The sequence below is a fragment of the Eubalaena glacialis genome, chromosome 8 (genome assembly GCF_028564815.1).
Source record: "Eubalaena glacialis isolate mEubGla1 chromosome 8, mEubGla1.1.hap2.+ XY, whole genome shotgun sequence".
In the NCBI taxonomy this organism is placed as follows: Eukaryota; Metazoa; Chordata; class Mammalia; order Artiodactyla; family Balaenidae; genus Eubalaena; species Eubalaena glacialis.
In genome coordinates, this window is record NC_083723.1 from 80588741 (window position 1) to 80603653 (window position 14913).

At 42.6% G+C, this 14913-nt stretch overlaps 1 protein-coding gene across 1 annotated transcript in view; it reads right to left on the minus strand.

Annotated features, from left to right (window-relative positions):
- Positions 1-5059: 5059 nt before the first annotated feature.
- TRIL (TLR4 interactor with leucine rich repeats) overlaps positions 5060-14913 on the minus strand; it is an 85614-nt gene continuing 75760 nt past the window's right edge. The window contains exon 3 of the mRNA XM_061198627.1: positions 5060-5135. The gene's annotated coding sequence lies outside the window, so the exon portion shown is untranslated. The remainder of the gene's footprint in view (positions 5136-14913) is intronic.

The window sequence follows — 14913 nt, forward strand, 5'->3', positions numbered from 1 at the left end:
TCCCTCCCTCCTCCTTCTCTCCCGCTCCCCCTCCCTCCTGCATGCAGATACACGCATGCACACACACACACACACACACACACTCACTCACACACACACTCCTGCCCCAACTCATACATCTTCAGTGGCTCTTCACTGTGAAACAAGCCAAGTCCAGATTTAGTAACTTGATGCATCGATAGGATTCCACAGTATCACTTCAGACTACCCTCTCCTTCTATCTTCCCACATCCTCTATATCCTCCTCCCCACCCCACACTCTGCCCCCACCACCCCAGTGATGCCTTTCCCCACACAAGGCCTGAACCTTCTCCTGGATGACTGTTCCTCAGGAATCCTTCCACTGACCCCTCCACCCCGAGTGAGCCTGCCCAGCTCACTCATCCTCTGAGCCCCTGCCGCTACCCGTTCTTCCACAAAGCTTTTCCAAGATATTGCCAACTAAAATGCATCTATCCCTCTACCCTCCTCTCACAGTGCTTTAATCTTATTTTTATCATAGCACACTGTGCTTCATATCAATATTTATATGTGTTGTCTCTCCCACTAGATGATGGTATCTACTGGATCAGTGTTGTATTTTACTCATTTCTATAATCCCATATGGCTTGGCACTCAGTTTACTTAGCACTGAGAAAGAGCTCAGAAGAGCTTGAATATATGCCACGACTTCTATAATAGTGTCAGAGATATACACATTCTCTGTCTCCTGCTCCCTCTCTCTCTCTCTCTTTCACACACACACACACACACACACACACACACACACAATTAGCCCCAACCCAAAATAAAAATTTTACCTAAGGACTCTGATATCCACATATTTTGGATATTTTGTCCAGTGATGTCCAGCCTAAGGCCTTCATTTTTCTCATGTGACCTCCTCAGGCAATTAGTGAGATCATCAGTCATATGAAGAACATGTAACTTGCAAGCCCCCTTAAAAGCACATGTAGATGGAAACACACAGCACAGCTCCCGGCCATTTCTCTGGTGATGGGCATTAACTCTGCGTTGGGAGAGCCATTCCAGGAGTCCAGCAGAGCTCTCTACTCCCACTCCACACAGATGTGCTCCTTCAGACCGTCAAATTGGGCTCCCTGGTTTGCATTCTACACTAATAGTGCTTTCATCCCTTTGATTCAGTGAGTCACTTTCTCCCAAATCAGCCATTTTCTGATTCTGACCCAATAGTTGCCTCAGTCTAACAATCTTTGCCAGATAAGCACGTGAATTGTTGTTGAAGTTGGGAGGAACTTCCTAAGTCTCCACTTGGGTTAGACCCTCTTGTGATCCCACAGACGTGGCTGCAGGGTACTGCTTAGAGCAGACTGACAACTTGCCCTTGTGATCTGGGCATCCCAATCTGTTTACCAACTAGCAAGCACAAACATTTGTCTACATTTTCCTCAATTTAGCAAATACACTCTTCATTCTAGACACTGGGCAAACCTCAAAGGTGATAAACTGCAGAAATGGATTAAAACATCCCCAAAATTACATTAAAATCCTCTGAGTAAACATGACATTCAATCTAAAGAAAGAAATAGACACTGGAGACCTGAGTATGGAATTTAAAAATTATTAAATCTAAGACCAAAAATATTTGTTTTCATATTTTTCCTACTATTTTCGAGGTGGAGAAAATTATTTTTCTTCCAGATCATTTCCTCTGTAGAGCTTGTGCTTGGCACCCAGAGCAGCTCTAATCCTTTGATTGGTAAGAGCTGTTGAAGAGAATGTGTCTAATTAAATCCTATATTCTAGAAATAAATAGGCTACTTAGTGCTATTTGCAGCTCTTCAACTTCTCTCATCAGTGGTGTTAACAGTTGAGGAAGGTGTGGACTTGGTTAACCCCAGATTCCAAGGAGGAAGAAGTCTTCCTGGCCTTGTCCTCAGGTTTTTCTTTTACTGGTTCTTTAGTGAACCTACAAGGCCAAGTTCCTGGAATCAGGGTGACATTTATTCATTTATTAAGTCAATCAATATAATTCAACCGAGCTAAAATTAAAAAAATAAACACTCAGTTAAAAATCATAGAAATAAATAAAATACAGCTCTTGCCTCAATTCACAGACCATCAATGAGGATGGGCAGGTAGCAGGAGAACAGGCTGACAGGTGATGTAACAGAGGTGAGCCCAGCGCTGGAGCCCTGGAAGAGGCATGACGATCTGCCTGGTGTGCTTCACAGAGGAGGGGATGCTTGAGAAGGGGTGACCTGCATGGAGATTCCCAATGGGCACAGATTCCAAAGCAGTAGGACTTACGACAGAAATTCAACCCTGGATATCGGAATGGAAAATGAAGACTTTATAGGTTATGTCTTAACAACAACAAAACTTTCTCAAGCATAGCCTTTTAGACTTTTATTGTTCACTGTGACAGATTATAGTTTCTAAAAGTGACAACAGTATCTCCCATCCCACATACCCCTCTGCAACATGATCTTGGCCATCTCCCGTTAAAAGGGGGAATCTGTGTCCACACTCCTTGAACGTGAATAAGCCCTGGGACTGCTTTCACCAGTAGAATTGCATTGAAGTAACACTGAGGTTGCCCCAGGCATAGGCCTTCGCTGGCTTGGCTTCTTTCACTTCTTACCTCTTGAAAGCCAGCCCCCATGTAAGAAGTGTGCCTCCCCAGGAGCCCACCGTGCTGTGAAAAGGCCAAGGCACATCCACATAGAGAGGCCCTGGAGGATGAGATGCCATAGGAAGAGAAGAGAGAGATTGAGAGAGAGAGAGAGAGAGAGAGAGAGAAGAAGAAGGAGGAGGAGGAGGAGGAGAGAAGCCCAGGGTTCCAGACACGTGAATGAAGATGCCGTCTTGGAAAAGATCGTCCAGCCCCAGCAGTCCCTGACTTCATGCAGATCAGAGATGAACTGCCCAACCAATGCTTTCCGGAATGCCCGACCCACAAAACTGTGAGCAAAATAAAATGGTTGGTTTAAGCCACTAGGTTTGGGGATAGTTTTTTTGCGTGTGCAGTGAAGCACTTACTGAAATACAGAGCTTCTAAGGTAGGTACGTGATGCTTAGGGAAGCAGAATCCTAACATGACGTAGGTTGTCATCTTGTTATCCCATAAATATCGAGATGAAAGAGAAACCCAAGTCCCTTTGTGTTCTCTGCTGTTTCGTGTGTACTTCCATTCCACTTCTGGGACTGATCTTCTCCCTTTATGTAGGTCAAAGGCAAACAGTACAGCAATTCATAATATTCCTAATGCGTAAAAGATCTTTTGTGGAAGCTACCTGGGTGTTGTCTTCCCTGTGCCCAGCCTCCAAGTAAAGGAGCTGTTTAAGTGTTAGCCTGTCAAATAATGGAGAAAACACTTTCCAACCATTTTTCATCTTTGCTATAAATTCTAAAGGTATATGCGCACACAGATTAATAAAGACTTGGGTATTCATCATTCATGTGACCCCAGAGGCATGATTACCTGCTTTGAAGGCTTTTAAAATCTCCCAGCGAATACTGTAATACTTCACTGCACTGTAGGGAAAGAGTCACTCAAGTTTTTACGCATGGTTAATATGAAAGAGGGAGAAAAATCAGCTAAGGGCATTGAGTTTTACATTAAGCGGGGACTAGTTTAGTCTTAGAAATAGCAGAGTAGGTTAGAATCACTTGCTACGTGACTATAAGTCCACATCTCCCACCAAACACTGAGGTGCCCCATAGAGCTTTCCAAAATGAAATGAACTCACCCAATACATTAGGAAGGCGGGAAAACAGACTGAATAGCTCAGCTTTCTGTCTTCTTTTCCTGCCCTCATCCAGCCCCAGCCGCAGCTTTCAGTCCTGGATTCACGGACTCTGATTTCACTCCACTTGGAAATTAGCAAATGGCAACACTGACCAAAAAACTTGTCATCAGGCAGGACCTTTGTGAAATGGCTCTCTAATTAGCCATTTCATATTTCTGTTATTTCTTTTGCGATTCATGTTAAAAATATGTTCCACGGATGCCAGCCCGCTAGGACGCGAGGAGCCCTTGTCACTCAGCAGTAATTCAGTGAAATAATAAATAACCGCGTCGGCAGCCCTGCCGCCCACATCAGCTCTTCCCCATACGCTCCCAGGCCAGGGGCCCGGGCTCCCCACACTAGTCTCCATGCTCTCCGCGGGGCACGAGTGGTCGCCACAAACAAGGAGGGGATCCTGTCCTCCCAGGAGCCTGCTCTTGGTATGTCTCCCGTGTCGGAGGTCACCCAAGGACTCGTGTAAAAAGCTGTCTTCTCTGACACCCTGTTATCACAAGCAGCATATCTCTTGAGTGAAATTTCAGGAATGGAGGTTCCTAAGGGAAAGACGCCATTTCATCCACTAAAGCCAGATCAGCTGGAACTGGGAGACAACGGCTTACACCTGCAGAACAGCTTAGACCAGGACCTTGTGTTCTGTCAGCTTCTAGGTGGGATCCCCTCGCAGGCTCTCGCCAAGATTTCAGCCAGGTCCTCACCCTACCCTGGCCCATATTCGTCCTCCTTGAGCATCTCAGGAAAGAAAGAGTAATTTCCCCTCAGAGGCTCACCCTTCCTCATCTGTGTTAGAAAAACAGTAGGGAACTATCAAAATATGACAGAGAAAGATGTTATTCAGACAACCCTGGGCTACAGTCATCATGCTCATGATGGCAAGCCAAATGTGGCCTGACATACCACGCAGTATGTCAGTGGAGATGATGGAGAGAGAAAGCAGCGAGGCAGAGAGAACTCAGCCTCCTTCCCCACCCCATAGAAGGCTGGATTCTCATTTAGGGCCAAGGGTTTTAATCCAGCCTATTGCTGGATGTCAAAGAAATAAGAAAATTCCACAGAAGCATTAGAATTTATGTTCACTCAGGGACACTCAGAAACACTCCTATTCTTTTTAGAACCTTCTGTACACAATGAACAGAGTTCTGATGAGAGATTCTCACTTCCCTTATTTTTTGTACCCTTATTGGCACACCATCCCCAGGGACTGGGTCTTGGATGCCTTTTACTTCATAGATTTCTAGATAATGTCAATCTTCTGATCTAGCAGCCATAGGTGAATGACAAGGGAGACCACCACTGAAAAATCACATCTCCTGTGACAGGAAATGAGCAGAAAGGGTAGAGCAGTTCTGTTATTCTTCCAAGGCCCTGTAGGATGAGATAAAGAATAAAGGCAGTTAGTGAAATGTTCTAGCCATTCATTTTTCTTTTTGCTCTCTTGATTTTTTAAGCAATCATTGTGTGATTTGGACATCCTCAAAACATTAATTCTTTTGAAAAGTCCCTTATATCCATCATGTATCATTTCTAAGTAAAGAATAGGTTTTTCTTCACTTCTCTTAAACTTCGTCAGTGCTGCCTGCATAAAAGGTAATTGATTTTAGAAATAGATTTTTTCATATAGTAATCTGAGGTTTCGCTGAAATCTCAAATTGTCAGCATTTTCTTTCTTTCTTTTTTTTTTAAATTTTATTTATTTATTTATTTATGGCTGTGTTGGGTCTTCGTTTCTGTGCGAGGGCTTTCTCTAGTTGCGGCAAGTGGGGGCCACTCTTCATCGCGGTGCGCGGGCCTCTCACTATCGCAGCCTCTCTTGTTGCGGAGCACAGGCTCCAGATGCGCAGGCTCAGTAGTTGTGGCTCATGGGCCCAGTCGCGCCGCGGCATGTGGGATCTTCCCAGACCAGGGCTCGAACCCGTGTCCCCTGCATTAGCAGGCAGATTCTCAACCACTGCGCCACCAGGGAAGCCCCTGTCAGCATTTTCTGATCATTTGGTGTAAGTTTGCTTAGTGCTATGTTTTCTGTACAGGCAGATTGTCTTAATCCAAGACTCATGAGGAATGCAAGCAGAACCCATGTGTTCCATGATTTCTTTTCTCGACACTCCAAACATTAAAGAAATTGAATTTACTTTAGAACTATACACCTTCGGAAGAATATCCTTGGAACAATCTAGGAAAACAGAATAATGATGTGGCCACAAATGGCCTCTTGATTGTTTGCATGGAGTTTTTTAAACTGGTCCTTTCTGGGGAGAGATGAGGCACAAAGTCACTGTTTTAAAATTGCATTTCATACCAAAAAAAAAAAACCCTGAAAGCAACATAAATGGCTAACTTTGGAAAGTCAGTTGAATTAATTTTGATATATTTATATGGTGTAATGCTCGAAAGCTTTTTAAAATGGCCTTGACTTCTGTATTTATCCATAGCAAAAGACGCTCATGATACATTAAGTGAAAAAGTAGATTAGACTGTATAGTATAATGCATATTTTGGTTCTTTTAAAGGTGCATGTAGATCCACAGAAAAATATCTGGACAAACATATGTCAAAATAGTGTATGTGTCAAAATGGAACAGTGCTTATGCCTGAGTTTTGGGTGCAATTATGAGGGATATTTATTTTCTTCTTTATACTTTTATTTATGGTGTGACTTTATTTTAATTCAGAATATCTATTACTTTGTACTAAAAATAATGAGATTTTCAATTAAAATATTTTTCCTTAAAATGTGGATTCTTAGCACATTTCTAAACTGTGTTATCTCATTCTGTCATTCAACACTGAAGATTCTGGGATGGCTAGGAAAGTGTCTGCCCTCAAAGACACTTTTACAGGGGAAGACAGTGCAAAAAAATCTAGAGGTGATAAAGAGATATTCGAGATATAAGGCTGGCAATAAAGAATGAATAGACCACATATCCAGGGTGTTTTTAAATTGTCAACCTAAACAGTTTTTGGAAATGTTATAGAAACACTTTATTAATTCAAATCCCATAAATTCAGAATTTGTAAAAAGTCTTTAGGAGCTGAATGGAAGTTATCTTTGGAAAGTTATTTATTAAGAAAGACCTATTAAACAACAAGTAATTCTTTCACTTTCGTAAAAGAGCCACTTGGATTGCGTCTTCTAGGGGACAAACCGCATCCTTCTTAATTCTTATGTAAGCCCGCTCTGTGCAGTGCAAGACATCATAGGTGCTCGACAAAAGGGTTGTTGTTATTATTATTACATTTCATATTACTTTACTATAATGCACTTACAGTTCATTCCTTACATGCAAATAAGGCTATTTCTTACAAATGGAAGTTATCAATAGTCATTCTGTCGAATTCACTTGGAAGTAACACTGTGAAAAAGGTTCCTTTTATACTGAAAAGTATTGATAATACAACTGCATTCTAGTCAGGCTTTAAACTAAATTTCTTCTGCTGATTAACCTACAAGATTAACAGGTTATATAACTTCAGATTTAATTAACAAAATTTAAACTGGTAGTAGAACGTCAAACGAATAGTAATCAAATACATTTCATCTGAAAATTGAGATTCTTTTACATATTTTGCTTCTCTTGACTGCTTACTATTTGATTAGATTATACTAACATTTTCTTTTCATCCTAATCAAATCAAATAATTCTAATAAGAAATGTCACTTTCCTGCGAGGTATTCTTATGGTGTAACATTCTTTTCATGCACAGCATTGTAATTGGTATTGTTTGCTGCTCATTGAATTACATTAATTATATAGAGGTATCAAATTTGCAAATAAAGAACATTGGGATGCAACAAAGAATAAGATGTTATTCACAATTTCATTGTCAGCCAACAGTGATGATATTCAAAGAGAAAGAAAAGTTGTGTGTGTGTGTATCATGCACACAGTATAAGCCATAGAACAGAAACATTACATCTAAACAATAATGAAACAGAATAGTCTTCTATAACTGTGACCAATTTTGAAAAAGAAAGGAGGGATTCACTTCGTTAAATAATATCCTCCTTTAAATTCACTGTGAATAAGATAGTAGAAAAGAACATGTAATATTCTTATCCCAAAGCAGAGGCTTTCTGCCTCCCCAGTTCTTTTTCTTCCTTTCCCCCCTGTTGGCCTGTCTTCTTTGCCCCCCTTCCCATCTCACATGCACACACACACACACACACACACACAGCATTAAGTAGCTAGGAATTTACCAAAACATAGCAATACTAAAAAAAAAAAAAAAAAAAATTGAAAATATTTATGCACTCAACTCTAAGAATAGTCTGAAATGATGTACCAGAAAAGTCTAGATTCAGACCTCTGGCCATGGCACGTGGGGTTTTTGCAGGTTTCATTGTGTGAAGTCAGAGGTCTGTCATCTATGAAACACTAACACTGACTTGCTACTTAGAAAATAGCCAGTGGCATAACTACTCCCATCTTGATTCCAGATTTAGACAAAGAACTGAAGAGAAATGCAGTCCTTCTTGAATTGGAGAATCATAAATGGGACAGGGGCACCAAAAATGCCCCTTCAAACCTGAGTCTTATTTCTATTTTTGTTGTTAACAAATGAAGTCCAAATTGCTATTTAAATATCAAAGGAAGATTAATCCAAAAATTCTGATAATTGAACCTATTTTACATTTTAATTTTGTTTAAAAGTATGAATATTTTCTTTTATTTATTTAAAAAATTTTAGCATCATCAAGGCAAGGAATTCCAGCATAAACTCTCATCTTCCCCAAACGTTTCATTATAAAACACCCTTTCTTTGTATTTGAGTTCATATTTTTTTTTTTTTGGGGGGGGGGATGGGGGAAGAAAGGGCGAGATTCTGACATAAGAGAATGGCAGTGCTTCCCAGATGCTTTCTGCCACGCTTTAGAGCAGCTTACTTTAAAATGTACGTGGGAGAGGTTTCTAGACTCTGCCTTTCCACACCTAATAACTCACCCTTCAAGACTTCATGCCCGTACTTATCAGGGTTGGGAACGATTTTTTTTATTATTATTTAAAAGTCTTCCTTGCAGTTACTTCCTCTGAAACAGACCACCTCTTTCATTAGGAATATTTATGGGAAATAATATATTTGTACAGTTGAAAGCATCACCTGTTTTGCTAAGTCAATTCGTGTCTGAATGCAAATAGACTGTTAGAGGGTTTACTCAACAACATTTGCTAATGGAAAGTACTAATCAAAACTTTTCTACAGCAGTAAATTTTTATATTTTTTAACCACTGGATTCCAATTAAATGTATTCAATAGAGCAAGCTTTGATTAAAAAAAATTTTTTTAAGAGATTATGTATACAGCACTGTGGAAAACAAGGCAGGCTAGGTATGCAGGCACTTGTACATTCTTAATAGAAGTCTTTACCTGAAGGTAAAACCCAATAAAGTGTACCCTATGATGTGCTGTGGACTCTATGTTGATTTACCTGAGTTACCCTGTCAGCAGAAATCAACTTTACCAGGTACACACTATGCTTATATATTTAGTGCATATAAAAGTGCATATAAAAGATCCTTTTTTCTTTTTATAAAGAAGTACTGAATTTCATTAGGGCACATTTTTTTTTCTTTAAAAAGTTCTTTGTTAACCATGGGATATACTGATTGCAAATAAAGGAAGTTATGGCACTGTGCTGATGTTTTTAAAGGGAGGGAAAATCCTTAATGTGAGCCTACAATTTCAATGAAAAAAAAAAGCATAAATACAAGGTTTGGCCTTACTCGAATATATATTAGCAACATCTTTCAAAGAATCTCCTTGATTTCACTGATATATAAATATTTTCCTAAATGACTCAAAAAGATGTTATTTTATTTAAGTGAAGTCTGTGAGGAGAGGTCTGGGAATAGATGGCTGAAAATCATTTGGGTTTTGGGGGGGGTGGAATCCCAATTTTTTTTTTCTCATCTGAGGATATTTAAACACAACATCTTTGCACATTTCCTGTAAAAATTTCACAGACCTTTCATATGTAGGATTCTTACCCCTATATTTAAGTTTCAGGATTAGCTGCAGTCTTAAAAAAATATTTAATTCTCTTTGCTCTGTGACATGGCTTAATGAATCTAGGTTGAGTTTCTTTAGGAAACATAAGAAGCTTCTTGACAACTGAGAAGTCTCCCAGACACTCATTCCTGTCAGAGTTTTCCAAAACCACACATAAGCTGAGGCCACGAGGTTCCTACATCAGACAAGAAAAGAAGACCGCGGCTTCCCTCCCTGACCTCGGTTATGATTGAGTGAGAAATGTGTTCATTGCTCAGGCTCGCTGGGTGTTTAAATGTCCCTATTGTGCGAATTATGAGTGCTTTGAGTGCAAATTATGAGCAGAGCAGCCACTCTTTATAATTTCCAACTGTCTGATCTACTCTATTTGTCCTTGCTCACCATCCACCCTTGAGAATTGCAAAATCCCAGGCCCGTTATTATTTTTAATAATGCCGTTGCATTAAAACCTTGGTTGAAGTCCTCTAGTGATTTTTCTTTCCCTCAAAATCTATATTGTTTTTAAAAGCATTTCATTAAGACTGCGTTTTTAAGGAGGAAAGAGAAAGGAGAGATGGGTGACATTAGTCAGCTGCGGCACACATCCTTTTTAATCCTAAGACTAAAGACAAAACCCCCAAAACTACAGAAAAGAACTGCCTCCTCGCCTTGGGCCCCTGACTTTTAAGGGGGTGGCACTGCTGGTGAGAGGGGCAGTTACGTAGGAGAGAGATGCAGACCAGGCTGCAACTTTGCAGCAGCCGGGCTGCGCGCTGCGCGTGGCCACCTGGCCTGCGCCCAGGCGTCCTTGCGCACCCATGGGAGGGGAGCGGAAGCCAGGTGCCTTCCTCTCGGGACAGGGGGCCTTCCGACGCCCCGAACACTGAGACACTCTGCCCTCGGGTTTCAGGAGTAGGAGGTAGGGGCCGACAGTTTGACAAATGAGGCAGGAGACACCTCCGGTCTCTCCTCAGTTGTCCTGGGGCCGCCGCCTCCCTCCCCAGCAAGCGCCCCTTCCCATCCCTTACAAAGGAAAGCGAATCTATTAGCTCTTCGCTCCCAGGAGTCCCGTCTGCCCCTCCCTGAAACATGCACAGAAAGGGTGGCAGCCTTGATAGGGGTCCTGGGGAAGGAGAGGTATGAGTGCCAGGGGCTCCGGGTCACCGCCCCAGATTCGCCGGCGTCGCAGCACCGGCTACTTGGCTCCTCCTGGAGCCCCGCGGCGTTTTCCTCTGCTCGCGCGCCCTCTGGCTGCGCTATGGAGAGACTCACTCGGCGCGGGGAGCCGTGGGGGGAAAACACAGAGCAGCCGCGTGCCTTTGGCCAGGAAGAAAGCAAGGTGGGCGTGGATCTGGTGGCCCGCCGCCTATCTAATACACTGGACTGGGCTCTTCCCCAGTGTGTCAAGGTGATGGAAGCTGAGGTCATGGCTTCCCTGGGCTATATGTTAGTCACCAATGCACCCCAAACAGACTTTCCTAAGACCCCAGATTTAGAAAGGAGAGCAAGGAAGTCCCACCATTTCTGGTACCCACCTCCCCGCCCCCCGCCCGCCCCCCAGCTCCATCTACACACACACACACACACATACACACACACACACACACACCCCAACCACCTACAGCATCTCCAACACATTCTTAAACCCATGTGATGGCTTTTTTGATGTCGGCTAAAGTATCCAGTTATTCCATCAGACGCTAATCTAGATGTACTGTGAAGGGGGTTTGCAGATGTCATTAAAGTCACTAATCGGTTGGCTTTAAGTAAGGGACAATCTGGGTGGGCCTGACTTAATCAGTTGGAAGCCCTTAAAAGCAGGGCCAAGACTCCCCAGAGAGAGAGAGAGAGAGAGACAGAGACAGAGACAGAGACAGAGAGCTGGAGAAGAATTCCGCCTGTGGACAACAGCTTCAGCCATGCCTACACAGCCCCACTCTGCTGTGATCTTCTCTTCCTGATTGCCTGCCCTACAAATTTTCGACGTGCTCCGCCAGCTCCCACAATAGTATAAGCCGGTTCCTTGTAATAAATCTCAATATATAAATGTATTGATTCTGTGTCTGGTTGAACCTAGATGATACAATTCATATGGCCCAAATCAGAAGAAAGTACTAAGGAAATTCACAGTGCCAGAAGATTCCACCCCAGTTCCTCCCAACTGTCAGCTAATAGATAGTTTCTGAATGTCTATTGGTGGCAGGAACAAGGCACTGTACTCTGGAGATGCAACCGAGAGCTGACAGTGTTTCTTCCCTTGGGAAGCTCTCTCATACACACACACCCAGCTCCATATGGCAACTTTGGTCTTTTCAAACCTGGCCCAGAAGCTAGCTTTAATTAATGGTTTGTTGTGGGTACCAGTGGCATGCTTGGAGCTATACAAAAGTCTAGTAGGAGGAGGATGCCAATGAGGAGAACCAGAGAGCAGTCTTTGCCTTGAGGGCTCTCCATCTATCAGCAGGAAAGGTGAAATGCTCATTTATCCCATTGCCAAACATCCTGAGTCATTGGCCCCCAAGGTACGTTTTCTTTGCCCTTACTGTTTCTATATATGGCAAAGGGGTGACACTTACTGATAATGGATCAGAGCTGTAGAATGTTGGCAAAAGCAAACTCAACTCAGGCTGGCAAAAGGGCGGCTCCTCTCTAGATTCATCAGCAGAACCCCTGGTCCTAAGCCAAACTGAGAAGCCCAATAAAAGACCTCATTCCTTCTCCAGCATCTCCTACCCCTGCCTCAAGGCTCAGGGCCTGTCCCATGATGGCAGGAACCCAGTGCATTTCAGTCCAACAAATGTTTAATGAGTACCTTCCATGCTACAAGTTTACCTTCTACAATCTCATGTTCTGAAATAGCTTTTGTAATCACCATTGGCCTGCAAATGCATTGCTATATTGTGATAATTTCATGGGTATCCTATTGACCTCTCCATGTTGTTGTTCTTTAACCTTTTATTTTCTCCTCGATATTGACACCTTCACTTGGGCTGGGTCAGAACTCTTTCCTGATTTTACCTTCTGTTAGTCTGTTTTGCTTCCTCTCAGCCCCGTCTGGAAGGATTTTCTTCTCACCCCAGTCCTCATGATTATAAAGCAGGTGTGTTCAAGGGCTCTGTATTGGTCACTCTGTTGTCTGAATCTACTCCCTCACCTCAAGAGATGAACTGTACACTGAAGGCCCCATATCTATACTCTGGATGGACCTCTCTCCTGAGCCATGTATTCTATTGCTGTGGACACTTGGGTGCAGCACGAGCACCAGTTCCCCCAAAAGAACTCAGCATCTTCTCTCCTTCTTTTCTAATCTGTTGCTCATTCTAAAAGCCATAGCTGAGTTAATGGTGTTGAGAACTGTGTCTACCCAAAAGCCCACTCCAGGAACTCATGAGGCATTCCTGCTTTCCTCTTCCTTACCTTGTGCGTTCAATTGGTAGCTGAGTTTTATCAGCTACCGTTGCAGAATGTCTCTGGTCTCTGATCCTCCTTCCCAGACCCACTGGAAGTGCCTTAGTCTAGGCCTTACGAAGTTCACATCAGGAGCAAATGGTCTTCTAATGATATCCCTGCTTGCATGTCTCTGCTCTCTCCCCCATTCATCTTTCTAAAATGCAAATCCTCTTGTGACACCTTCCGATGTCAGAAGTGTCAGTGGTTTCCTGAAAGCCTTCCATGACCTTCTGCCTTCCCTCCCCGTGCCCACTCTGAGCTAGCTGATGGGTGGCCCTCCTCTTTGTTCCCACTGCATCCCAATCTCACCCCTATCATAGCACTTAGCACAATGTAGCATTTTCTTCCTTAAATATTTCAAACAGAGAAAAGTGCAAAAAAAATAACATAACAACTACCAACATACTCACCACCCAAATTGAACAAAACTTTGATGTACTGATTTCAGTACTTCTTTTTAAAAGAAATTAGCCATGATAAAAATAGTTGAGATCCCTTTGTGACTCGTCTATCACTGAAGTCACCACTGTTCAAGTTTGGGGTTGATTTGTTTGCTTAGCTCTTACACTTGATTATTAACTCCCAATAATGGTTTCCCTCTCTTGTTCATCTATGAATCCCCGGGACTTGCCAGATGGAAATAAATAAAGGGGATGAGTAAACATTCGTTAAACGATTGTATGAATGGGTAGGTCCACACCCATGACTCCTGTGGATCAATCCTCATCACATTGAAATGCTATCTCTTAAAATTTTGCCTAATTAATGTACAATACTTTTAGAGGCATTTGATCCTAATAAGTTATCGCTGCTTTCCAGAGGTGTTACCCTTAACTAGTAGCTCTCTATGTTGACTGCACGTTGGAATCCACTGGGGAGGTATTAGAGGGCTAATATCTGGATTCTGCCCCCAGCAATTCCTATTTAATGGATGAGATGCATCCTAGGCAGTGGGTTGTTAAAAGCTCCCGAGTGCTTATGATATACAGACAAGGCTGAGAACCTCCATTACCTCCTACGAGGCATCATTATCATTAGCGTCATCATTAGCACCAGCACTGGCAATTGGTGAGTACTAACTTTATGCTATTTATGTACATTATCTTGTTTATTTCTCACCACAACCTAAGTATTTTTATTATCCTCATTTTACGAAGGAAGAAAGAAAGCAACACTCAGAAGGGTTAAGTAACTTGCCCAGAGTCAAACAGCCCCTGGGCCCTGCTGTCCTCACTGGATCACCAGCTTCCACCATGACCGGAGTCCCATCCCTTAACTTGTCTATGGCTCTTACAAAGCCCAGGATTAACAGAATCTCAAATACCCCTAAAGAAAGTCGTTGAAGCCTGGCATCACCAGTGCTCTCTAAAACCCTGAGCTTTCATTGCTAACCCTGCTTCTTTCTTGAGTCATTTCCTGAAGCTGGCCATAAACTCCTTGCCTGAGCAGCTGCCAGAGACTCAAAAAGGTGGAGTCCCTTCAGCCTCTGCCCACCACACCCTCTTTGACTACAGGAAGATTCCTCTCAATTACACTCTTTAACGCTCTGTTCCTCCCTCCCTTGTCATGCTGGACTGCTTTTTCCATTGCTCTCTGTCTCTTGTTCTTCCTTTACTGTATTGACACGATACCATTACACCAAAAATACACAAGACTTACAACTCGAGATCACACTACTGCCTCTTTATTCTCCTGCTCTGTCTTTTTA